The following is a 26,866-nucleotide window of genomic DNA, read 5'->3' on the forward strand; positions in this document are numbered from 1 at the left end:
AGTTTGTATAATAGACTGCGTGTGGTATGGCGGTCAGTGATGGGCTGACCACACATACCTAGACTGGGGGAGATCCAGATGTGTGGCCCTTGGCTTGGCTTCCTCATCAATTGCAGATTAAATGGCTGCTTGTTAATATACCTGGATGTAAGTGAGAAAATCTGTCCTCCCACAACAGAGACTATTAAAGCTTAACTCCAGGCAGATATAAAAGACACAAATGAATGCAGTTTTGCAAACTATAATTATTAAACAATTATCTTTATTTCTTTTTACCGCTGACTAGAGTAAGTAGCTGAACTGGACTTGGTACCAGCCTTCTACAATGCCCTATACAGGAACATCTGGACTAGGAGAAGGAAGGGCAGGACTCTGAGCCAATCAGGTGTACTGAATCCAAATGTGCTGACATAGAATATGCTGATAGGAGTAGAGATCAGAGAGTGCATATAGAACAGGGGTCTCCAAACTTTTGAAACAGAGGGCTAAGTTTACTGTCCTTCAGACTTTAGGGGGGCTGGAATGGTCAACAGAAGTAGAAAATGTCCTAACACCAGTGTGTGTACACAATGCCCTATGTTTGGCATTAGGGGGAGGAATAGTGCCCCATCATTGGTGTCAGTGGGAGGAATGGTACCCCATTGTTGGTGCCAGTGGCAGGACTAATGTCCCATAGTTGATGCCAGTGGGAGGAAAAGTGCTCCATTATTGGTATCAGTGGAAACCAACAGTGACCGATTGTTGGTGGAGAAAATCAGACACATTCTTGATGTCAGTGGGAGGAAAAGTGCCCCAAGGAACAGATAAAGACAAACAAAGGGCTGCTTCCAGCCCCTGGGCCAGTTTGGAGACCCCTGTTCCAGGACATTGTTTTAGATCAGGGGTCTCCAAACTTTCTAAACAAAGGGCCAGTTTACTGTCCTTCAGACTTTAGGGGAACGGGTGTTGGTGTGGGTGGGAGGAATAGTAGTACCCCGTGGTTGGTGTCAGTGGAAGGAATAGTAGTACCCCATCATTGGTGTCAGTGGGAGGAATAGTAGTACCCCATTGTTGGTGTCAAAGGGAGGAATAGTGCCCCATCATTGGTGTCAGAGGGAGAAATAGTGCCCAATCGTTGGTGTCAGAGGGAGGAATAGTGTCTTGTATCAGTGAGAGTAATAGTGCTCCATCATTGGTGTCAGTGGGAGGAAGAGTGTCCTGTATCAGTGAGTGTAATAGTCCCCCAAAGGCAAGATAAAGGCAAGCAAAGGGCTGCATCCGGCCCCTGGGCCGCTGTTTGGAGACCACTGATATAGAAGACCATGTCAGTCTGCTGCTTCTCCTTCATTGTCCTGTCAGCAGGCTGGAAGTCCAAAGAGGATATCAATGTATTCCATCTGCTGTCTATAGCGCCAACAGAAAAAGTGGTGTCTTCTGCCTTGCTGGCCTTTACGATGGGTGGTATAAATCCCAGAACTGGATTGACAGAAATCTTGGCAGGTACCTCTTTAAAGTGTAAAACTGCTACCTTATATGTGGGCCCTGCTGCCTCCCTTTAATTACAGGCCTGCTTTACTGACATTTATAGACAAGCCAACAAAAGCTCCATAGGAATTTATTAGTAATTCATTTTATACTGACCATAGAAAATATCTCTATCCTGCTACACCGATAATTGCAAATAGAACTACTTACTGGTTTATAAAGCATTGACATATTCTGCAGCACCAACTACATCAGTGTCTGCTGCAATGGAGCATAAATACAACATCCTTACCCATTTGGGAACCAGTAAGCATTATGTTTTCAGTAATAAATTGAGTGTCCACAGCAAACCCACATTAAAAAAAAAAAGAAAAAAGAAATACTATGCAGATTGATACATTAATCATCCTTTCTCCATGGATGTTGTATGTTCTCCCTATGTTTATATGGGTATCCTAATGTGTTCTCCAGATTCCTCCCAAAGTCCAATGGCCCATTCACACCACTGTGCTGAGGTAAGGTGCACATATTATTAATGCACATTATGAAGGTTTGTTCTGAATAGCACCCCAAATACTTTGACCCTTCTTCTTTAACACTAAATAAAGTTACAGTGTAAACCTGGCCAGCACACCTGTGCAATGCATTGTGTAAAATTCATACTTTTTGCTGCATTGATCAATGCAAGGGCACATCAAATGCAATTGTTTTCTATTGTGTGCTGTTCACACCTTGCATGTGCTTTGCATAAAAATGCTGCAGGTCTGCAGCGCAACATACAACAATGCAAACAACCCATCACAGTGCATCAAAACATGTTGTTGTACATAGGTATTGAAAGAGGGGGGTTATTGGGACTTTATATGAAGCACGGACTAAGGGAACTGAATATGCAATCACATGTTATTGAGACAATATGCATAGAATAATAAGGATAACATGACAAACAAAGGTAACACCTTAACAATTTATTGTACATAACGACAACATGATTCACAGTATAATGGTAATAATTGCATAAATATAGTAAAATTGTTCCAATTCATATACTTATGTTAGTGGTGATAATAAAAGTCCATATTGATCAATCTCAAAATCACAAGATTGCAATGATGTAGCATAAGGCTGGGGCTCTACGCGTTTCGTGGAGATGTCCACTCATCAGGAGCAGTAACAAAATGGATAGATCTACAAATGAATTGGATATACAGGAGGTAGTGTTTGATGGATGAAGATGCCATGGTGACAGACATTATTCACCTCGAGACCCCAACACACTGGTTGTCATACTTTTTTTGTTTCCAAATTCAAGGAAGCCATTGGCACTGTTATACAATATGCACCAATACTTAATTGTTATTGGGGGCTACACTAACACTGATGCCTCTTGTATCGCTCCTTTGTGCCCTATGCCATGTACACTCGACCAGACTATACGGCATACTTGGTGCTGCGGACCGGAGTCCGTCGGACAATTTGATCGTGTGTGGGCTCCAGCGGACTTTTTTTCCCCAAAAGTTCGACAGACCTAGAAATGAAACGTTTCAAATCTTTTCGACGGACTCTAGTCCGGTCAAAAAGTCTGTTCGTCTGTATGCTAGTCCGACGGACAAAAACCGACGCTAGGGCAGCTATTGGCTATTGGCTATGAACTTCCTTATTTTAGTCCGGTCGTACGTCATCTCGTACGAATCTGTCGGACTTTGGTTGATCGTGTGTAGGCAAGTGCGTTCATTCGGAAAATCCGTCGTAAAGTCTGTTAAAAAGTCCGCCGGACAAAGTCTGCCGTAAAGTCCGCTCGTGTGTACCCGGCACAAGTGCGGCCGTGGATTTGCAGCCTCAGCTCCCTGGGGATGTCTGTCACCATGGCACCTTCAGCCATCAAACACTACCTCCTGTATATCCAGTTCATTTGTAGATCTATCCATTTTGTTACTGCTCCTGATGAGTGGTACTATATTTATGCAATTATTACCATTATATTATGAATCTTGTTGTCATTATGTTGTCATTATGTACAATAAATTGTTAAAGGGGTTGTAAAGATGTTTTTTTTTTTTTTTAAAATAACAAACATGTTATACTTACCTTCACTGTGCAGCTCGTTCTGCACAGAGTGGCCCCGAACCTAGTCTTCTGGGGTCCCTCGGCGGCTGTTTCAGCTCCTCCCCGCAAGCATTTACCACCTTCATGCGAGCTCCCTCGCACGGTGGTGAGTGCTTGCGGGCGCGCTCCCGTGATACAGCCGGCGGCTATAGCCGCTCGCTGTATCACTCGGCCCCGCCCCCCGGCGCGCCGCGTCATCGGATGTGATTGACAGCAGCGCGAGCCAATGGCTGCGCTGCTTTCAATCCATCCACTGCAGCCAATCAGCGACCAGGCTGAGCTGCAATGAAGCTGACGAGGACGAGGAGCGAAGATTCGAGGCGTCAGGTAAGTAAAACGGGGGGGGCTGGGGCGGCGGTACTGTCAAAAGTTTTTTCACCTTAATGCATAGAATGCATTAAGGTGAAAAAATTTTTACCTTTACAACCCCTTTAAGGTGTTACCTTTGTTTATCATGTTAACCTTACTATTCTATGCATATTTGTCCCGATTCCATTAACATGTGATTGCATATTCAATTTCCTTAGCCGTGCTTCATATAAAGTCCCAAAAACCCCCTCTTTCAATATATATATATAGATATAACAGGGATGAAGGCAGATGAACCTACCCACGTATTGCCTCATTTAAAGTCCCAAACCTTTTTTCCCCTTTTGTTGTACATAGAGTTGAATGGAATGTTTTTCCTTAAAGAGAAGTGCGGGTTTAAAAAAAAAAATAAAATAAAAAAAAAATACACATACTCACCTAGGTGGATGCATCTTCAGACCAATGCTGCACCTCTCCCCCACCGCCTCTAAGACAGAGAACTGAGCGATCAAATACCGCTAATCGATCAGTTCTCGGTTTCCACTAAGCAAAAAACTCTGCTCTGCCCCTTCAGTGCTCACTGGAATACTGGGCTGTGGAGGGGGTGGGAGTGGCTGAGCCAGCTGCCAGTCAAGGGTTCTGGGTGGATCCTGACATTAGAGTCAAGATTTCTCCAGAGCCTGGACCAGCTAAGTGATGTCATTAGACTTTAGCCCGCTGTCAGCTGAATATGGGTCACAGGAGTGCAGAATGAAGTACACTCTTTTGACCCACAGAAGATGTGTGGCCAAATGAGCTTTGGCCCCACTTCTCCTTTAAATGCTCAATGAAGTTAAAACACCGTAATGCATTTTTACACAGCAAACTACTGTTTGAGGAAAAAAATGGTCCAGACCTGTTGCCTAGGGCAAGGACTGAAATGAACATATAAATAAAATTTTTTAACGTGCTATACTATACATCTTACTTCATAAATATATGTATTAAAGGGCCAGTCCACCAAAAACAAAATGTTAGCACTTGCTAGAGAGTCAAGCCACCTAATGGCTATAGGTGTTCAGTGGCAAAAGTTTCTAGGTCTGCACACATGCCAGTATAAGTGATACCCATTCTCTGTGCGATTTTTCTTTTCTTTTATATTAGGTAGATAATAGCTGGAGGGGTGGGAATACCCCAGAAAAGGTGAGAATTCCAAAAGGAACAGAGAGACCAGAAACTACTTGTAGACAGGTGCAGTCAACTTTCTTCACTTCAGGTGGTGCTCGACCGCAGTGGCATAGCAGTGGGAGAGGAGTTCGAGAGGAACATGGTTCCTCTATGGGTTCCTGGGTCACTGAGAAAGCTATCCGTTTGGATGCTGCCACCCCATGTGACTCTAGCAGCCATCTTGGGTCAGGCAGAGTCAATTAAAGGCCCTGGCTCCCAGGTTTTGGTGCACATTCGCATGTGGATAGCATAGGGACAGATTACTTGTCTCCCAGGGACAGTATAAGTGGCAGGGAAAGGTTCCAGATGAGAAGGGAAAGCTTAGGGATTGCAATCTTCTTGGACGCCTTCCTGGCATTCTGCATCTCCAAACAGATGCTGTCAGTTTGGCTGATACCTGCTCCATTACACGCTGTTGGCATCCGTAAGTGTTCGCGGTTGGGCCTTCTCACACTGGGATTGTTGCAAACTGTTTTTGCCTTTACTACAATACAAGTTCTACTAATTGTACTTGGACTGTGTGAGTTACTGCAGCCACACCACACTGCACCCACATACCGAATAGATATGTTGTCACTGGAGTCCCCAAGATGTACAAGAGGCCATCAGAAACTCCACCAAAAACTCAATGTCACTTCTCAGTGGCTTGGCCCTTTAATTATAAAATAGAATCCGGTAACCCTTAAACTGCAAGGCAGGAGTACTAATAACCACTGAGTCACTGTGCTGCATAATAATGCTCACTTGTTAATGGGACAACAGTAAAAGATGGAGATATAGTGGTGATATAGTACATACATGACAAGTTACAAAGACGGTGATAGAAAGAAGGATACATTGTAGCTTGCTTGGCTTTCAGCTTGTGTTATTTATTCCTGTTTATTACGAAAAGTAGAAAAAAAGTGGGCAGGTTAAATAAGGGGTAAGGGTGGGACCCGGGTGTGTATGTTTTCTGTTTTGGAACAGAATACGTTAATGAAAACCTCTTCATTGATGGGTGTAAACAGACACAAGTCCGCTCCACAGAGGTGAAGGGAGGATCCGGTGGAGTATGCCTGAAAAACGGACAGGCGGATCCGATCGCACTGATGGCGTGAAAGCAGCCTAAGTTTGGACACCCCTGCCCTACTCCATTCAAAAGAAAAAAAAAAAAAAGTACTTTAGATACAGTAAACTTTAAAAGATGTAAATGTGTGCCAATCATGTTCCAGGGGTTGGCCCTCTTACTCCTTTAGCAAACACTTTATTTTGCTTTTTAAACGTATTCTACATCTCCAGTGTATGTTCATCCAGCAGCTCTGGGCTGCACTTTCAGGATGAAGTACTCCAGTCTTGTTTAGTTACAAATGCCAAAATTGCTGCCAGGCTTAAATTCCACACTTACAGCAGAGCCACATGTTGCCTGAATATAAACAAGAGGAACACCTACCAGTCACTAATACAATGACCCAACGACTACTCAACTGGAACGACATTGCTCAGAAGTCAATTCATCTTTTTTTGCCATGAAATCGTTAACGCTAATCTGTCATTTGTAAGGTGAGATCACAACCTTGTGCAGAGGGCTGAGACAGCAAACATTGCTACTTTACGGAAGATGAACAACTCGCAGTGGGAAATCATCAATTTTAGCATTGTTACTTACTCTCTATTTTTATTACCGGCTACAACAGCAGGCCAAACTCTACAGCAAACTTGACTGTAGCAAAGTTGGGCCATACCATATTACATTGGCAGGGGTGTTAACCGCTCAACTGTTGTAGTAATTAATGCAAAAAAACTTTCAACAGCAGAGATTTTTTATTTTTTTGGCTAGAGTGAAGAGGGATTAAAACAACTGTCAGGTTTTTATTGGTGCCTGTGACCTCATTAGGGATATTTTCTCCTGGTGATCACCAAAAGTAAACTTTTAAAATGATGAGTTGTCACTACAGTAGAACAAGAATAGAGGGAACATTTCCAAAGGGGGCTCTTGTTCTGTTAATCTTGGTGACAAGAGGATTCCCTCACTTTGGAGGAATCAAAGCCTCGTACACATGATAAGAATAAGAAGCGCTGCGTAAACTGTCGGCGCTATATAAATCCTGTATAATAAATAATAATATTAATAATAGATGAATAATCGTCCATTTTTTTCATGCTAATCTCTCATATCGAAAACCAATAGATTACTAAGGGTACAAAAATTCTTGTACGACAGAATATAACCGCAGAAGTAATATATTGTATTGTAATGTATTTTTTCATTTCCGAGCATGCGTGGTCTTGGTGACATAATTTTTTTTTTTTTTTCTCAATACCATACTAATTAAATAAAAATCATTCGGTCTGTCATCGCACGAGAAAATCTTTCATGCTTGTCCCTTCGGATATTTTCCCATTAATGGTCGTGATCGTCTCTCGAAAGCTGTGTACTAACAATCAGATTATCAGACGATCGCTGCAAAAGTGGTATTTTTCCTCTGATTTTCTCAACGTGTGTACGAGGCATTGCTTTCACTTCCTGTTGTGGCAATGGGACAGGCAGTAAAGAGAAATCCCCCCAATGACAAGCAGATGGAAAAAGAAGAAAAACTGACAGTGTTTATACCTTTCACTTAATCCAAAATGCAAAAAGTTTTGCTTTCAGTTTTAATTTACTTTTTTATAGAGTATGAAAACTCAACACTTCATATTCCTGATATGTGCCTTGTGTACCATGTACTTGTATGAGAAAGTAACCTATTCTCTTTGTATTGCTTCCTTTGTGTAAAGTCCCCTGTGTTCCTGTCAGACCCTCTGCTTTCCAATTAAAACTGACCACGCTAAGCAAGAGAACACACTGGTCAGTTGTCTAGCTGTGCTAGGATCTCAGCCTGCTCTCCTCCAATGATCCAATGTCCTGACACCCCTCCTGCAAAGCCATTCACTGGGAAGCTCAGTGTGCCGCTTTTTCTCCTCCCCCAGCTCTTACGAAGCTGAGAACAGAGGAAATGTGATCACTTCTAAAAAGGGCAAAAAGGTAGTTATAATGTATTTTTAAACATCTATACACAAATGTTTTGCCTTTCATTTCTATTTTAAACTAAATGGATTGTTTTATAAGGTGAGTGTTTACCTAGGGCAGTGATGGCGAACCTTGGCACCCCAGATGTTTTGGAACTACATTTCCCATGATGCTCAATTACACTGCAGAGTGCATGAGCATCATGGGAAATGTAGTTCCAAAACATCTGGGGTGCCAAGGTTCACCATCACTGACCTAGGGTAACACTAGTGCTGCTACATGTTGATGTGTTTTTCAGTGTGTCTCTGTAGTGCAACTTTGTATGTACGGGCAGTTTCCATGTACTCCAATTGAACTCTATGGGGCAAAAAAATGTGCTGCATTGCACCAAAACGCCTGCACCTTTTCAAAAATTGTGCTGCAGTTGGATGCTTGAGCAGTGCCAGTGACCGCAAAAAGGACACAATGCACTAGTGTGAACTGTGAGTGAAACTACAAGTATTTACTTTTATTTTTTTATTACAGGTACTTATATAGTGATGTTGATTTACGCAACACTTTACATATACATTGTACATTCACATCACTCCCTGCCCTCAAGCAGCTTACAATCTAAGGTCCCTAACTCACATTCATACATACACATAGTAAGGCCAATTTAGACAGGAGCCAATTACCCTACCAGCATGTCTTTGGAGTGTGGGAGGAAACCGGAGTACCCGGAGGAAACCCACACAGGTATTTAGAGTAAAGTTATAAAAATGAATATACAACCGCTTTAAGGCAGGGTGGATTTGATTTAAATCACTAGTAAAAATGCATGATTTAAATCAACTCGATTTAAATCATAATTTTTAAAGGTCAACTGTCATCTCTTTCCCTCAGTGGCTCCTCCTCTGACCCGCTGTTGACTCACCGACAGTCCCATTCACTTTAATAGGACGGCTGGTGATGGGGCAGTGACACAACAAGGTGAGGGACGTGGCGGCAGCAGGTGAGTGGATGCCCGCTAACAGGCGCTGCTATGATGGATCTGACATGACAGGTGCTCTTTAAATGTAAGGACTCATTCTTGCTGGTAGTTAGAATCTTTAATATTTGCAAACGAAATGAAGGTTTCCTATTTAGAATAATAGGTGGTCAGGTTAGTAAAACAGCGATATCAGAACCGATTCAATCATACAGTTTGTAGTGTACATAGATTTGCAAAACAATGGGCTAAAGAAATATTCCTGAACTTTAGTTTATCTCATGGTGACTGTGAAATTGTGTGAATGCATCAATGCAGTGCATGTTATCTCAGCTTGCAGAGCTTGGATTCAATGAATGAGTTTACCAAAAATGTAAATATTGCAGAATATACAGCCTCATGCTACATAACTAACCTCCATTTCATGCTGAATAAACTAAATTATTATAAACTATCTTTGGATAGATTTTTATTCCAAAAGCATTTTATTAAAATAAATTTGATAAAAATCAAAAAAAATCTGATTAACAAAAAAAGAAAAAAATCTGATTTTTTTTTTTTTTTTAACCTCCCTGGCGGTAATCCTGAGTCTGGCTCGGGTTGGACTTTCAGTACCAAAAGCGGTAACCCCGAGCCACACTCGGGATTGCATCGCAATATCTTGGTACAGTTACTTACCATGTCCCCTGGATCCTGCGATGTCTCCCCGCAGTGTGTACGAGCCGTCCTCCGCTCGATCTATCACAGTGCCGGGCTCTGTTCCCTGCGAGCGTTGTGATGCACGGGGACGGAGAACGGCACCAAATTGAAAAAGTGAAACACACACAATACACTGTATAATTACAGATTATATTACTGTATCAAATCATTTCACATCCCTTTTGTCCCCAGTGCTTTGTCCAGTGCCCTGCATGCAGTTTTATATTATATATACTGTTCTTTCTGCCTGGAAACTGGAGATTGTCCATAGCAACCAAAAAGCATTCCTTTACGTCAAAAGTGGTTTTACACCAGCTAGAAAACAGCGATAATAAATTAGAATCACTTGCAGAATTGAGCGATAGTGATTTGTGGGGAAATTCGTCATCAAACACTGAAAGTAACGACAGAGACAATTCTACAAATGAGCAAATTTCAGTGTTTTTGATTTGATTACATTATTGAATATTTTTTATTATCATTATATTATTTGTTATAATTATTTATAGTTATTTATTATATTATAATTTCTGATTTCGTGTTTTAAACTTTATCATACCCGGGATATCTACTAGACTCTTGTTTGGACAGATTTAAGTAATTCCTAAGAATTACAGGCCTACAATATAAAACGTCAAATTTCCATGTAAAACATTGTACCGCTTTGAGCATCAAAAATCTGAAATAATCATACCGCCAGGGAGGTAAAATCATTGATTTATATCCACCCTGCTTTAAGGGCTTGTTCACACAAAAAAAAAATAGGCAGTTGAGCCATGGCGTTACTGCCCGAAGACCAATCCCTCCCCTTAACCTAACACAGGGGGAGAAGGAGGTTGTACATAAGGCGAGGCAAAAATGATACCCCCTTTTGGTTGGTGGGCAGTACTACCACTGTATGCCACCTGTTAATAGAGCTGTGCCACAACCGCCCTGCAAATGCATGCAATGCACAATGGTGCACGCTTTTAAAGTTTAAAACAGGTGGTGAAGAGGAATCGTCTCACCTCCCCGCCACCTGTCAACCACTGTCTGAAAAGCGATACACTACGGATCGGTTTTCTAAGGGGCGGCAAGGGCTGTAAACAAGCCCTAAATGTCCGACCTTGACACTCTGCAGTGAGGAACTGCAAAGGAATATTCAGCCTGATGGCCCTCATAGTGCATTTGCCATTATACTGTTACATTGTATGTACGTAACATCAATCCCCCTACTACTTACAACAGTGCTGTGGCCAGATGTTACGTCACTCAGGTGCCAAAAATGAAGGGGGGTGGTGTAGTCTCTCTATACCCCGGGAGTTTCCATATTTCAGATGAGTCCAGCAGCATTGTACTTATTTCAACGATCAATGTAGAATCTGATACTTGATGGTGCAGCAGGTATCACAGCATAGTATGAGTTCCCCTACTCTGGAAAAATATTGCACTGTTACAATCTGAACACTAGAGGTCAGGAGAGAACAATGTCATCCTGTATCATCATACACTAAATATCTTTTTATCAGTCTCCCCCCCTGGATCCCAGGAATATGTGATCAGCAGAAATGGAGATGTTGTCACCCCTTTTCAATCACAGACTGACATGTTACATACAGGCAGTAGCCCTAACCAACATGAAAGGGGCTTGTAACGAAATTCAAGCAGTTTCCTCCATCCAGGATAATTAAGCTTGTACTTTATTGAACTATGAAACTCTGCAGAGGTCGGAGTTTAGTTACTTTGAATTTCTGCAGAAGTTATGGGAATTTTTGAAATTGGGAAGTTTATATTCTTTGCAACCTAGTTCTGAAAAGAGCCAGCCAGAGACTGCTTTTCTTGCCATTGCTAAAAAAAAGGGCAATTCAAACAGCAAAGGAGAAATACTTTAATATCTTAAGTGGTCAGGTCACTAAACATAAGTAAAAAAAAAAGCGTCGCTCTAAACGCCTCCCGTTCATCAGTTCTCCTCCCACTCCATAGAACAACCACAATAATAAAATTAGGGACGTACACCACATAGGTCAACCACATCCGAGTGCAAAATTAAGCTACAGTCCCCCACGTCTTGGCCAAGATGCAGGGACTGTAGACGAAGCCAATACTAGTTTACCAGTGGATGTGGCTGATCCATGTGGTGTGTGCCCCTAATTTCACTATTGTGATTGTTCACTAAACATAACTTACAAGTTGGCTGATGTCAGACAGTTTGTTATACATTTTATGGATGTTCATGCTTGTTCACACCCAGCTCCACTGGACTGCGTTGCCCAGTGCAGTCCCAATACATATACCTAGATATCAGCTTTGTTGGTGTATACTGAAAAAAAACAAAAAACAAAAAGTTGCACTTTTGCGCATTACATTTCGAGTGCTGTAACAGGTTGCAACACATTCCAATGCATTAAATTAAAGCAGTACTTTACCTATAACAACTTGATAAAAATAATGTTCTTTAGAAAGGAACATAAATCCACATTAATAATTAGGCCACCAAAATGAGTGTGTTCTGTAAATTGCCCAAACCATTTAACTGTTTCAAAAAACAATTACATTCCAGGCTGAAGTGATCTAGCAGGACTTAATATTCTGACTAAAGTTACACTTTAAGAAAAAACTAAAGTAAAAAAACAAGCACTGCCATGTATTTTAACAACAAATTACAGCACGTGTGCGCAAGGCACACCAGCATGTGCATATTACTCAAACCTTAACGCGTGCCTGCTGGTGTCATTGCGCCCCTTCAGGTTTCAGTAGCTTCTGAGTACAAAAGATACTTAAAGTGGTTGTAAAGGTACAAGGTTTTTTACCTTCATGCATTGTATGCATGAAGGTAAAAAAACCTTCTGTGTGCAGAATCCCTCCAGATACTTACCGGAACCCCCCTTTCGATCCAGCGAACCTTGGCTCTCCGGGGACTTGCATTCCTGGTTGGCTTTTGGCAGCAGCAGGAGCCATTGGCTCCCGCTGCTGTCAATCGCAGACAGTGAGCCAATCAGGAGATAGATTGGGTGGGGCCAAGCCATGGCTCCATGTGTGAATGGACACAGAGCCGTGCTCAGGAACGTGCCTGCTTAGTTGCCCCTCAGAGCAAGCTGCTTGGTGTTGGGGCACCCGGCAGGAGGAAGGGGCCAGGAGCACTGGCACGGGACCTGAGAAGAGGAGGATCTGGGCTACTCTGTGCAAAACCCCTCAGCAGGTAAGTATAACAAGATAAATATAACATGTTTGTTATTTTAATGCAAAAAAAAAAACTCAGGGTTCAATTAACCTTTAATATGAAAGTGGTATGGTGGTATGGTGGGTACATCAGGAGTCTGTCCACTTGCTCCCAATCACAGAGGTGGAGAGTTTCCAATGACAGCTCGATCAGTGTGTTGGGAGCAGGCAATGAGCACTCAGCACAGAAGTTTATACAAACTTCTTAAGCACCCATCATCGCCAGTGGGGAAAAAAAGATTTTTGGTTGCACATGATTGACCATTTACCTTTGTGCTAAGTGGGCAGTCTCTACTCTATAGGAGGGATTTACTAAAACTAGAGTGTACAAAATTTGGTGCAGCTCTGCATAGAAACCAATCAGCTTCCAGGTTTTGTCAGAGCTTCATTGAACAAGCTGAAGTTAGAAGCTGATTGGCTACCATGCAGAGCTGCACCAGATTATGAGTGCTCCAGTTTTAGTAAATCTCCCCCTATGTGTCAGTGGTGGTAATAAGCACATTTAAATCTATTTCCCTGCACATGATTGGGCATTTAGATTGAATATAGCTTTATTGTGTTCATTAAGCTATGGGAACACCCACTTTTCTAAGTGAACATTCTCTACTCTCTTAGTAAAGTAAATCAACCCTCTCTGAAGAGAGAGAAAACAGTAAATAACTAGGTAGATGTGTCTATAGTTCCCCCTTGGTAACCAGTAAACATATCAATGAGCTCTACAAGTTTAAGAAATGTCTCCAGAGCGTATGTAAGGGGGGCTTTACATTGGCCTGCTGAGCTTTGGCCGCAGCACAGGAGTACCCGCGGTTTTGGTGCGGGTCAGCTGCGCTTTGCCATAGACTCCTATTATGTCCCAGGTGCACTTTCAAAAACACACCAAAACCGTAGGACATAATAGAAGTCTACAGCAAAGCGCAGCTAACTTGGACCAAAATCGAGGATGCACTGCGCTGCGGACAAAGCTCAGCAGGCAGTGTGTTTCTGCACCAAAGACAAAAACAGGCAATACGTTTACAAAGTGGGGAAATGTCACTTTCTTGCCTTGCTATATCACATTTGTTAGGATAGCCATACAAACTTAGATTTCTGTTTAGCATGGATAGAAGAATCTATTAGACTTCTACCCTTCATTGGCCCATGGGCAAATGAAACAGCTTTGATGAAGAAATATTCCCTGTCAGTTATTGTATTCCGACAGCTGGCACCTATGGCTGTCAGAATACCCAAACCGTGATTACATCTAACTGAGTACTTTTCGGCCAACAATTTTCTACCCAGCTTAGCCGAAAAACGCTGATTGAAAAATCGACTTGTTGACCCAGGTAGGGAGAACAGGTTTTTTCAGGTTGCAGCTGAAGTAAATGGTTGTATACACCCTTTGTAATGCACCATGGTACGTCATCACTATATAACTGGTGCATACGGTGGACGTTTAGTCTAAAACAGATTCTTAACCTTTTAAACATGAAGGAACCCTTGAAATAACTTTCTGGTCTCAGGGAACCCCTACCTTAAAATAACTAAATCTACATCTTAGTGTACATTAGTGTGATGGTCAATGGGAAGAATGTTCCTTGCAAATGTTCCTCACATTGGTGGTCAATGGGAAGAATGCTCTTTACATTGGTGGTCAATGGGAAGAATGTTCCTTACATTGGTGGTCAATAAGAAGAATGTTCCTTTCATTGGTGGTCAATGGGAAGAATGGTCTTTTACATTGGTGGTCAATGGGAAGAATGGTCTTTTACATTGGTGGTCAATGGGAAGAATGGTCTTTTACATTGGTGGTCAATGGGAAGAATGGTCTTTTACATTGGTGGTCAATGGGAAGAATGTTCCTTACATTGGTGGTCACTATGAAGAATGTCCCCTACATTGATGGTCAATGGGAAGAATGTGCATTACATTGGTGGTCAATGGGAAGAATGTTCCGTACATTGCTGGTCAATGGGAAGAATGTTCCTTACATTGGTGGTCAATGGGAAGAATGTTCCTTACATTGGTGGTCAATGGGAAGAATGTTCCTTACATTGGTGGTCAATGGGAAGAATGTTCCTTACATTGGTGGTCAATGGGAAGAATGTTCCTTACATTGGTGGTCAATGGGAAGAATGTTCCTTACATTGGTGGTCAATGGGAAGAATGTTCCTTACATTGGTGGTCAATGGGAAGAATGTTCCTTACATTGGTGGTCAATGGGAAGAATGTTCCTTACATTGGTGGTCAATGGGAAGAATGATCCTTACATTGGTGGTCAATGGGAAGAATGTCCCTTACATTGGTGGTCAATGGGAAGCATGTCCCTTACATTGGTGGTCAATGGGAAGAATCCTCTTAGAGATGACTAAAATAATCAATGTCCCTGGGAACTTATCTGAGAGACAGAAACTGCTCCTTGTTCAGGGAACCCCCAGGAACATCTGGAGCAGGGTTTCTCAACCAGGGTTCCATGGAACTTTAGAGTTCACATAAGTTCAGATAAGTTCCCACCAACACCATTGATCCTTTTAGCTATCTATAAAGGGGTCATTTTTCTCAATGGCCACAAGTATAAGTAGCATTCTTCCTACTGACCATCACAATAATGTAACATGAGTTGTAGATGTAGTCAATTTTAGCAGGGGTTCCCTGGGACCAGATAGTTATTTTAAGGGTTCCTCTGTGTTGAAAAGGTTGAGAAAGGCTGCTCTGGAGGAACCCTAATGCCGCGTACACATGAGCGGACTTTACGGCAGATTTGCCCGGCGGCCTTGCCTACACACAATCAACCAAAGTCCGTCGAATTCGTACGTGATGACGTACGAACGGACTAAAATAAGGAAGTTCATAGCCAGTAGCCAATAGCTGCCCTAGTGTGGCTTTTTGTCCGTCGAACTAGCATACAGACGAGCGGACTTTTCGACCGGACTCGAGTCCGTCGGATAGAGTTGAAACAACAAAGTCCATCCAACTTTTGAGAAAACAAAGTCCGCTGGAGCCCACACACGATCGAATTGTCTGACGAAATCCCATCCGCCGGGCAAAGTCTGCCGTAAAGTCCGCTCGTGTGTATGCGGCATAAGTTTCCATGGAACCCTGATTAAGAAAGCCTGCTCTAAAATAATAAAATGAATCTCGAGTTTAGAAACAGGTGAGTAATATCAGCATTATGTCAAAATATTAAATTATCTTATTTCTGGCTCTGTGTATAGTTTTCAATGATATATTTACATGGACAGCCTCTTGTTTCATAATACAGACTCCATGTCCTGCTTAGTAGTCCAGCAAAGTGCGTATTCTTTTTCTGTACCTTATCATATTGCAAATTTTTGGTGTGAGTCCTGGTTGCCACACTGTCTAGCTTATTCTGTTATTCATTTTATCTCAGCAGGTGTTCAGCAACAATGTTGACTGCACTGTCTGATACTAATAACCACTAGAGGGAAAACCTAGAAACCAGTCCATTAAATAGGCAAAATGTGGCACAGCTAGTGAAAATATGAACACTGGGCTGGAAACAAGTGAGGATGAGAGATTAATGCATAGTGATGTGTTGATTCAAACCGGCAATGTGCGTTTGTTTAATCAGGCATGTGTTTGTCATTGCAGAGGCCAGTAATGCATACAGAGATGGACTCATACCAATGAGCGGAGACCACACATTGATTCTTCCACTGGGGACATCATGCAGCGAGGAGCCCGAGGCATCCACAATACCTGATAACATCTTGACAGGGGTGCAGCTATGAGTGACAACCCTCCTCGTGTATACATTAAGTCTTCATGGAAGAGATAATACATTATAGGCAACCTTTGGCTCCCCGTCTGTTCCCACCTAGAACTCCTTGTACTCATGCTAGGATTTGTAGTTCTACAGCAGCTGCAGAGCCAACAGGGGGCTTTGTTTGACATTGCGAGCTGCAGGATTTGTTAATCTATTAGCAATGCATGGCTTGCTTTCACTTTAACCTCAGGCAAAATATTTCTCTGCCCACTGGGTAATTATAACGCAGCTTCTTGTCATGTTTACAACTTTTGTCTGTGTTTGGGGTGGCAAATGTCTGTTGTGGGTCGCCGGCTGTAGAGCATATGAACTAAAAATGCTCCGTATACAGAAAAGAGTGGTCTGTACAAAGGAAACCTAGCGCTACTGCTTAAAGAATAATCAGCTGAGGTTTATTTTTATTCTCTAGAGCAGCCTTTCTCAAACTTTTGCTCTAGACGAACCCATGATTTCATTTTCAAGTCTAAGGGAACCCCTGCTAAAACCAATTAATCAAAGGTCAGTGAGAAGAATGCCCTTTATAATGGTGGTCAGTGGGAAGAATGCTCCTTACATTGGTGGTCAGTGGGATAAAGGTCTCCTACTTTGGGGGTCCATGGGAAGAATGCCCCTTACATCAGTGCTAAGTGGAAAGAATGTCCTCTTACATTGGTAGTCTCCTTATATCAGTGGTTAGTGGGAAGAATGCCCCTTATATTGGAGGTCTATGGGAAGAATGCCCTTACATTGGAGATCACTGGTAAGAATGCCCCTTACATTGGTGGTCTCTGAGAAGAACGCCCCTTACACTAGATGTCAGTGGGAAAAATATCTCTTACACTGGTGGTCAGTGGGAAGAATGTCCCTTACATTAGTTGTGAGTGTGAAGAATGCCCCTTACATTAGCGGTCACTGGGAAGAATGACATTTGCATTGGGGGACAATGGGAAGAATGTCCCTTACATTGGGGGTCCATGGGAAGAATGTCCCTTACATTGGTGATCACTGGAAAGAATAACCCTTACATTAGTTGTCAGTGTGAAGAATGTCCCTTACATTTGTGGTCACTGGGAAGAATGTCCCTTACATTGGTGATCAGTGGGAAGAATGTCCCTTACATTAGTTGTGAGTGGGAAGAATGCCCCTTACATTGGTGATCAGTGGGAAGAATGTCCCTTACATTAGTTGTGAGTGTGAAGAATGCCCCTTACATTAGCGGTCACTGGGAAGAATGACATTTGCATTGGGGGACAATGGGAAGAATGTCCCTTACATTGGGGGTCCATGGGAAGAATGTCCCTTACATTGGTGATCACTGGAAAGAATAACCCTTACATTAGTTGTCAGTGTGAAGAATGTCCCTTACATTTGTGGTCACTGGGAAGAATGTCCCTTACATTGGTGATCAGTGGGAAGAATGTCCCTTACATTAGTTGTAAGTGGGAAGAATGCCCCTTACATTGGTGATCAGTGGGAAGAATGTCCCTTACAATTAGTCATCAGTGGGAAGAATGTCCCTTACATGAGTCGTCAGAGGGAAGAATGTCCCTTACATTGGAGATCACTGGGAAGAATGCCTCTTACATTGAGGGTCAATGGGAAGAATGCACCTTACACTGGTGGTCAGTCGGAAAAGTGCTCCTTTACATTGGTGGTCAGAGTGTTACTCTTACAGGCATCTTAAAGTGGAGTTCCACCCACTTTTACAACTCTTCAGCGTCCCTCACTAAACTGTGCACTGTAAACGAATTGGATATTTAAAAAATGTTTTCTCAGCACTTACTGTATATACCTGCTGTATTCATTTTTCACTTCCTCCTCCCTGGCCGTGGCCCATCGCATCATTTCCTGTTTGCAATGCCTTCTAGGAAGGGGCGGCAACTTCTTCTGACACTGCCGTTGCTATGGAAACCTGACCTGAAATCTATTACACTGCTTGTGCTGCACTGAGCATGTGCGAGATCTGCAAGGATGAGATCCAAGAAGAAATACAGTCTGGCTTTAGATGCCCAGACTTAAGATGGCCACGGCCTGCTGTAAGTTTATAAATAACAAACTACTGCTATAAACTAACAAAACAGACCTTAGTTTACAGACTAACTTTACTAGAATACATTGAGCTTGTGTATTATAGGGGTATTTTTATTTAAAAAGTATAATTTCGTCCGAAACACCACTTTAAAAGATAATTGGTGTAACGTTGCTGGCTCTTTCAAGTGGCTTTGGTCCCCAATCTGTGAAGGCACCATCAGATAGGAGGTCAATCAGCCATAGCTCAAGGAACTGCCAGCAAACTTTGGAGGGACCCTAGGTTTTTATGGAACCCCTGTTTGAGAATGGCTGCAACAAAGTGCTCTAAAGTTAGGTCCAGTTTTGCAGGAATAAGGAGAAATACTTACCTAACTCCTCGCTCCTGTAAGATCCCTCCATCTTTGAGACCACTCCAACTACACCTCCTCTATGAAGTGCTCCTGGACGGGGGTTGCATGCCTGCCTCCTCTACATGCAATGCAGGGTTAAAAGTCCTGCATTGTGATGATGACGCCTAAGGTTCCCCCCACAACTCAGAGCACAGGAGGGAAGGGAGAAGTAGTATCCATAGTGCTTTGTGGGAGACATCCAGTTTTTGATGGACATCCTTTGAGGACATGTACTTACAGACATGTAAACGTGACCTGTGGCGCTACACCTGATGAGCGAGCCTTTTGCTGGCAACAATTCACCTGCAACCAAATCATGAAGGCCTCATTCACACAGAGAATGACATCCAAGCGTTTATAGGACATTTCTATAAATTAATATAGGTCAAGGCTGCATTCCATACAATGCTGTGATCAGTAGGATTAGATGGTGCTCATAATTTCTAGATTGTAAGCTCTAACGAGCAGGGCCCTCTGATCCCTCCTGTATTGATTTGTATTGTAAATGTACTGTCTGCCCCATGTTGTAAAGCGCTGCGCAAACTGTTGGCGCTATATAAATCCTGTATAATAATAATAATAATAATAATGACATCAGAGGATGGAGCTGTGCAACAGAAGAAGAGTCACCAGCACTCACTTGTTCCAAAGATCAAAGATTTTCATGGTTTAATCTGTGTCACATCACAACGTACATCAAATATAGCCAACGTTTCGGTACCTCTCAGGATCCCTTCCTCAAGGCGACACAGTCTCTTTGATGTACAAGTGAGTTCTGGTGACTTCTTCTATAGAACATTTTTAAACACATACTGTGGATGCATTCAGGTGCATTTAAAGCATATGGAATTCTGTGCATTCATGGCAAATGCCATACTCTGAACGCTTCTAAATGCAAATAAACACAAGTACATTTCAATACAGGAGAACATGATCTGGGAGGCATACGAAGTATAAACTTTCTCCTGCATTTAAATAAACCAAACATAGGAGACTATAGTGTAATGTAGCCTACAAGACCTTTTCTTGTGGAGTCGCTCCCTCTCCGCCTCTCCACCAGCGAGATGTCGCTCCCTAGCTAGCGAGTGAGGTTTTGCAGTGTTCCAGGCCAGCAGGGAAATGGAAACCTTACCACTGCAATCACCAAAAGAAGAATCACTCTTCAGACATAGACCTTATATAACCATGCAGTACTGTGTCTATGTAAGCATTCCGTACACAAATGTCAATGTGCATTCTGTAGACAACAGCTCCTGCCACATTTATGCTACTATTCATACACCTGAACCTTCCAGAGATAATTGTAGATTGCTGCTGGCACTGTGCAAAACTGGAACAATTCTCTACCACTAGTAACTTAACGAGACTCAGAAACCCCCTTCTGAAGATGCTAGTCTATTGACCATCAAGGTTCAGTAAGGTCTGAGTAAATGACCTGAAACTAGTATGCACATCTGTTAACGTCAGGCATCCTTATTTGAATGCTAGTTAAGGGATCCAAGAGGATAACTATGGCAGCCAGGAAACAAGTATTTTCAGAAGGAGAAGTATCAATACCAATATCTATGTCTCTCAGAATAAGTTTCCTCTAATGTGACCCTGTTGCTACCTTACACTAGGTACACTCACTGATCTAGCAGGCAGCCAGCCCAGCTACAGCCCCTAGTAGTAGCCAACACTTCTTAACCTGCCCTCATCTACACGTTATGGTAGTATCCAACACCTCCAAGTGATAATCTGCCCCGCTCTGCACGTTGTGGTAGTATCCAACACTTCCAAGTTATAACCTGCCCCCCTCTGCACGTTGTGGTAGTATCTAACACTTCCACGTGATAATCTGCCCCCCCCTCTGCACGTTGTGGTAGTATCCAACACTTCCAAGCGATAATCTGCCCCCCTCTGCACATTGTGGTAGTATCTAACACTTCCCAGTGATAATCTGCCCCTCTCTTCACGTTGTGGTAGTATCCAACACTTCCACATTGTGGTAGTATCCAATACTTCCAAGTAATAACCTGCCCCTCTCTCTGCACATTGTGGTAATATCTAACACTTCCAAGTGATAATCTGCCCCCCTCTGCATGCTGTGGTAGTATCCAACACTTCCAAGTAATAACCTGCCCCCCTCTCTGCTTAATGTGGTAGTATCCAACACTTCCACGTGATAACCTGCCCCCCTCTGCACATTGTGGTAGTATCCAGCACTTCCAAGTGATAACCTGCCCCCCTCTGAACATTGTGGTTTCATTCCATTGACCATTATGTCTCAACTGTGTCTTATAATGATGGGTGAAACCACAGTGCGCACTGGGGGACCAGGCAACTCTTGTCAGATAGATGGTGGTCATAGCTCTAAGAGAGTACAGATTGAAGAGGTGGCCATCTACCAGATAAGTACGTATAACTAATCATGTTTGAAGCATATCCAAACCCAATAACAGAAATATTATATATTGCATCTTGCAAGTCCCTCAGGAAAAAAAAAAAAGTTTCCTCTAATGTGACCCTGTTGCTACCTTACACTAGGTACACTCACTGATCTAGCAGACAGCCAGCCCAACTACGGTCCCCGGTAGTATCCAACACTTCCAAGTGATAACCTGCCCCCCTCTGCACGTTGGGGTAGTATCCAACACTTCCAAGTAATAACCCATCCCCCTCTGCACGTTGTGGTAGTATCTAACACTTCCAAGTGATAACCTGCCCCCCTCTGCACGTTGTGGTAGTATCTAACACTTCCAAGTGAGAACCTGCCCCCCTCTGCACATTGTGGTAGTATCCAACACTTCCAAGTGATAACCTGCCCCTTCTGCACATTGTGGTAGTATCCAACTCTTCCAAGTGATAACCTGCCCCTCTCTGCACATTGTGGTAGTATCCAACTCTTCCAAGTGATAACCTGCCCCCCTCTGCACATTGTGGTGGTATCCAACTCTTCCAAGTGATAACCTGCCTCCCTCTGCACATTGTGGTAGTATACAACTCTTCCAAGTGATAACCTGCCCCCCTCTGCACATTGTGGTAGTATCCAACTCTTCCAAGTGATAACCTGCCCCACTCTGCACGTTGGGGTAGTATCCAACACTTCCAAGTAATAACCCGTCCCCCTCTGCACGTTGTGGTAGTATCCAACACCTCCAAGTGATAACCCATCCCCCTCTGCACATTGTGGTAGTATCTAACACTTCCAAGTGATAACCTGCCCCCCTCTGCACATTGTGGTAGTATTCAACCCTTCCAAGTGATAACCTAATCCCCCTTTGCTTGTTGTGGTAGTATCCAACACTTCCAAGTGATAACCTGTCCCCCCTTTGCACGTTGTGGTAGTATCCATCACTTCCAAGTGATAATCTGCCCCCTCTGGACATTGTGGTAGTATCTAACACTTCCAAGTGATAACCTGCCCCCCTCTGCACATTGTGGTAGTATCCAACTCTTCCAAGTGATAACCTGCCCCTCTCTGCACATTGTGGTAGTATCCAACTCTTCCAAGTGATAACCTGCCCCCCTCTGCACATTGTGGTGGTATCCAACTCTTCCAAGTGATAACCTGCCTCCCTCTGCACATTGTGGTAGTATCCAACTCTTCCAAGTGATAACCTGCCCCCCTCTGCACATTGTGGTAGTATCCAACTCTTCCAAGTGATAACCTGCCCCACTCTGCACGTTGGGGTAGTATCCAACACTTCCAAGTAATAACCCGTCCCCCTCTGCACGTTGTGGTAGTATCCAACACCTCCAAGTGATAACCCATCCCCCTCTGCACATTGTGGTAGTATCTAACACTTCCAAGTGATAACCTGCCCCCCTCTGCACATTGTGGTAGTATTCAACCCTTCCAAGTGATAACCTAATCCCCCTTTGCTTGTTGTGGTAGTATCCAACACTTCCAAGTGATAACCTGTCCCCCCTTTGCACATTGTGGTAGTATCCATCACTTCCAAGTGATAATCTGCCCCCTCTGGACATTGTGGTAGTATCTAACACTTCCAAGTGATAACCTGCCCCCCTCTGCACATTGTGGTAGTATCCAACACTTCCAAGTGATAACCTGCCCCCCTCTGCACATTGTGGTAGTATCCAACACTTCCAAGTGATAACCTACCCCCCCTTTGCACGTTGTGGTAGTATCTAACACTTCCAAGTGATAATCTGCCCCTCTCTACACGTTGTGGTAGTATCCATTGACCACTTTATCTCTTCTGTGTCTTAGAATTATGGGAGAAACCACAGTGCGCCCTGACCACCTTTTCTCAGATAGAGGTGGTCCTATCTCTGAGAGGGTACAGATTGAAGGGGTGGCCATCTACCAGATAGGTAAGTATAACTAATCATATTCAAAGCATATCTAAACCCAATAACAGAAATGTTATATATATTGTATCTTACATATCCTTAGATGTGGTGGCTGCATTTGTCCCCCCCCCCCCCCCCTTCATTTTCTCCTGGTGATCCTGCTGGTAAGTCTTATTTTTCAACTTCTTTAACAGATCAAGCTGTCCAGTAAAAGTGGGTTTTACTCAGGGGATGAGACAAACCAATTACCACTGACAGGGGTCAACATTTATAATGTAAAATCTTTATCCCAAAAGGAAAAAAAAATAAGCTGCATAAAAAGTGATGTTGGTCACTTATGTAAAGTCCATCTTAATCTACTAGTCCACCTATCACTAACCTATGCACTGGGTAACAATGCTGCTGTCCAAGGGTGGCTCCATTGCCCCTCCATACGGTACGGTGGAGGAGTGAGTGTAGCCCCCCCAGAAGCCCCCCTTCACACCTAAACATTTTGTTGTGCATTTTCCGCATTTCCCTACACACGGAAAACCACTTTAAAAAAAACGCCTGGAAAACACACCACTCAGGCGAAAAAGGAGGCTAAGACAGGAAATGTGTTACTGGCTGGTGAAAATTAATGGTGGCCATATACGTTTCCATAAATGATCAGTTTCTTTTCTGATAGATCTCTTCTGAAAGGAATAATCTATTGATAGTCCACAACCACCTTCGATTCCCAACCACGGCACCACCTGCTGGAGTTTGCATGTTCTCCCTGTGTAGGTTTCCTCCGGGTACTCCGGTTTCCTCCCACACTCCAAAGACATAGTGGTAGGGTAATTGGCTTCTATCTAAATTGCCCTTACTATGCGTATGTATGAATGTGAGTTAGGGACCTTAGATTGTAAGCTCCTTGAGGGCAGGGACTGATGTCAATGTACTATATATATTGTATATTATATATTATAATCTGATCATTCGAAATATGATCATATTCCCTAAGATTCTTGACGCTGTTGACTGATATAAAACGATCAATATTATCAGATCACCTCCAATATAAATGAAGTCTACATTGAGTCTAGAGAAGTTAATTCTATTTGATTGTTTGCAGATTCGATTGTTTTGATCAAATAGCACATTGATACGATTAAAAAAATAAATAAACAAAATAAAATCAACGTGTGTGTGGCCACCATAAGGAAAAAAGCGTAAAAAAAAAAATAAAACCAAAAAAAAAAAAAAAAAGCTGCTACATCTTCTTTCCCACTCATTCACATCAAAGCTGCCTGTAAAATGCCTAGGTGTTAATGGAGCATTTTTTTGCTGCAATTTTCAGCGTTTACGGTGCATTTTTTTAAAGGATATGTGACTAAAACAACTGCACTCAAAATAATGGATGAACACCCTGCACACTACTATATACCCTTTCTAGCAAACTTTGCAGTAATAAATACGGAAACTGCACCACAAATGCATCGCATGTGCATTTTTTAGGCTATTTAGATGCATTTTTTTCCCTTGTTTTCGCTGCATTTTCCATTTCAATGGGGAGGTGCGTTTTCAGTGAGATTTTTTTTTTAACTGACCAAACATGCTCCAAAAATGTGGCAAGCGGGATTTTTTACGCCGCAACGGAAGCACAACGTCCCAGTGTGAGCGCATACATAAAATTTTAAGGGAAGCATTTTTCCTTGAGCTTTTCTGGCACTTACATTTTTAACGCAAAAGTGCTCCAAAAACTCAGTGTGAAAGCAGTCTAAAGGCCCGTACACACAATCCGAATATCGTACGACAGATCGTACGAGCTTTTTCCCTTAATAGTCGCAAGTAGAAATTGAATAGGTAAATAAAGTCACGAAAATTCTCGTACGACAGAAAAAAAAAAATGGGAAGTGATGTCATGTGTTGTAATATATTAGTATTGTATTTTCGGACGACAACTGTACTGACTAAACGAAAATCGTACGATCTGGTATCGTACAAGGAAAATGTTCATGCTTATCCGATCGAATAATATCGGATGAACTGTCGTGATCGCCTCTCGAAAGTAGTGTACACACGATCCGAAAATCGTACGATTCTTCCTCGGACGACAGTTTTCGTACGATATTCGGATTGTGTGTACGGGTCATTAGGATTAGTGAGCGGCAATTAAATCTAATTTGCTTTTCGGGTTTAGATCAGTTTGAATTATTGGACAGGATCGCTTTAACAGCGCTTATATATATTCTATTCACAGAGTTGATGATCTGGATGCCCTGTATCAGTAACAAAAAAAGTGGAGTGTCACTTTAAGAATGGAACGTTGCGGGGGAATAGTAAGTTGGTTACAATGTTGCAGTTTCTAGCTTATTACAGTGTTGCAGTGTCCAGTTGGGTATACAAAGGTGCAGTTTCAAGCTGATTACAATATTGCTGTGTCTAATTGGTTACAATATTGCACTTTGTAGTTACAATATTGCAGTTTCTAGTTACAATATTGCAGATTCTAGTTACAATATTGCACTTTGTAGTTACATTATTGCCGTTTCTAGTTACAATATTGCACTTTGTAGTTACATTGTTGCCGTTTCTAGTTACAATATTGCCGTTTGTAGTGACAATATTGCCGTTTGTAGTGACAATATTGCCGTTTGTACTTACAATGTTGCAGTTTCTAGTTGGTTACATTGTTGCAATTTGTAGTTACAATGTTGCAGAGTTCAGGGATCTTACCGTTTGTGTGGCCTCTCCTTGAGGGACATGAATCCGATCTCCCGACTATAAGTGACCTGTCCAGATGTCCTCCTATACAACTTGTCCTTAGCCCGAAGAATGTCGCCAGCAGTAGCAGTAGCCCCGAATGTCCCGATCAGTAGCGGGAATAATGGTGAGGGTAAAGATCCGGCTGAGGAATCCAAGGAACACACACCATCAACAACTGCGGAGAGTCAAATGAAGACATGGGGGCTCCTGTGACAGCAGCTGGTCCAGGGGGGAGGTGGTGGTGGGGGGGGACACAGCTGAGGGGGGGTGCAGAGAGCTGTGGGGGTCACCTCTGTCCACACATACACATCCAAGGGGCGCACTCCTTCCGATGTAATCCTCAGTCCACACACAGCCTGGAGGACAGATGTGCTCCGATCCACATGAAGAACACTGAGTGCCAAGGCACAGAGCGGTGGGGATGGATTTATAGTCTCCCTGCACGTCACGTGCTTCAGAAGGGGGGGCCGCCTGTGCTGATTGGCTGAGCACACTTCAGAATATCTCTTAGGTGAAGTCAGATCTAATATCACTTTACTCTGGATGCTGCAAAGGATGCCATTCCCCTCCCTGACCCCACTCAGTCTGCTTCCAGGGACAGTCCCAGCATTTCCATAGAGGTCCCTGGAAGAGGCAGGACTCATCAGATCAATCCTCCTCTACTGTATGGACTGCCATCCTTTATCAAGTAGTAAAGGGTTAAAGTGACCCTATAGGAACTAATAGAATGGGCTGGAGGT

The 26,866-nt window shown here is 42.8% G+C and overlaps 1 protein-coding gene across 1 annotated transcript in view; it reads right to left on the reverse strand.

The window, feature by feature from the left end:
• GDNF (glial cell derived neurotrophic factor) overlaps window positions 1-26,522 on the reverse strand; it is an 83,276-nt gene extending 56,754 nt beyond the window's left edge. The window contains exon 1 of the mRNA XM_073621470.1: window positions 26,097-26,522. The gene's annotated coding sequence lies outside the window, so the exon portion shown is untranslated. The remainder of the gene's footprint in view (window positions 1-26,096) is intronic.
• Window positions 26,523-26,866: the final 344 nt, after the last annotated feature.

Source organism: Aquarana catesbeiana, linkage group LG01 (assembly GCF_042186555.1).
Source record: "Aquarana catesbeiana isolate 2022-GZ linkage group LG01, ASM4218655v1, whole genome shotgun sequence".
NCBI lineage: Eukaryota > Metazoa > Chordata > Amphibia > Anura > Ranidae > Aquarana > Aquarana catesbeiana.